The sequence below is a fragment of the Aquarana catesbeiana genome, linkage group LG10, assembly GCF_042186555.1.
Source record: "Aquarana catesbeiana isolate 2022-GZ linkage group LG10, ASM4218655v1, whole genome shotgun sequence".
Classification (NCBI taxonomy): Eukaryota; Metazoa; Chordata; class Amphibia; order Anura; family Ranidae; genus Aquarana; species Aquarana catesbeiana.
In genome coordinates, this window is record NC_133333.1 from 203,845,170 (window position 1) to 203,846,619 (window position 1,450).

Below are 1,450 nucleotides of genomic sequence, written 5' to 3' on the forward strand. Positions count from 1 at the left end.
TGCATATTTGTTGTAGATCTTATTTACCCTTTACATGCGGGAGAGTGTCATTATCATTCATCACATCCCATGGTAAGAGAGGAAAAGTCTACCAATTCAGGTGAAACCTGTCAAATATAGATTGTTTGTACCTGTCAAAACCAGATACCCGCTCCTAAGTACCAGGCTCTTGCACACAGGTATGTTGCTTGTACCTTTGTATGGTCTTTCAGTTATATGCCCCGCACACACGATCGGATTTTCTGACAATGAATGTTGGATGTGAGCTTGTTGGCGGAAAGTCCGACCGTGTGTATGCTCGGACTTTCTGATCGTGTGTACACAAGTCCGTCGGACAAAAGTCTACGCATGCTCGAAATCAAGTACGAGCCAGAAGCTCTCGGTCTTGTAAAACTAGCGTTCGTAATGGAGATATCACGTACGTCTTGTACGTCACTACGTTCGTAATTGGAGCCAAGTTGGAGCCAACAACTTTCGAACAAAAATTCACGGTTTTGTTGTCGCAAAGTCTGATCGTATGTAGGGGGCAATAGAGTTGTAGGCAATGTGAATGGACTACAAGCATGCTGATCAGCACACTCACGATCCATTGAAACTACAATTCCATTTGCTGCGGTGGAAGACAGGACTTGTATTTCATTTATTCACAGATTGTTGTTAATGAATATAGTGGCTGTTTTCAAAATGTGACAACAATTGTGGTAAGTGGAACCCCCACCCGCTGTCACAGGGAGGGGGGCTCTGGTGTTGGGTAGGGATGAGCCGAACACCCCCCGTTTTGGTTCGCAGCAGAACATGCGAACAGGCAAAAAATTAGTTCTAACATGTGAACACCATTAAAGTCTATGGGACACGAACATGAATAATCAAAAGTGATGATTTTAAAGGCGTATATGCAAGTTATTGTCATAAAAAGTGTTTGGGGACCCGGGTCCTGCCTCAGGGGACATGTATCAATGCAAAAAAAAGTTATAAAAATTGACTTTTTTTCGGGAGCAGTGATTTTAATAATGTTTAAAGTGAAACAATAAAAGTGAAATATTCCTTTAAATTTCGTACCTGGGGGGTGTCTATAGTATGCCTGTAAAGTGGCGCATGTTTCCCGTGTTTAGAACAGTCCCTGCACAAATGACATTTCTAAAGGAAAAAAAGTAATTTAAAACTACTTGCGGCTATAATGAATTGTCGGATCTCAGCAATACACATAAAAGTCATTGAAAAAAAGGCAAGGGATTCCCTCACAGTCCATTACCAGGCCCTTTGGGTCTGGTATGAATATTAAGGGGAACACCGAACCAAAATGTTTTTAAAAAATTGCGTGGGGGTCCCCCCAAATTCCATACCAGACCCTGAAGGTACGTAACCACTGACGTAACCGGGTGACCCCACCCCCCTCTGTCAGGAAAACAGGAAGTGGGCTGTATAAGTTATTTACTGGCAGAAAAAAAAT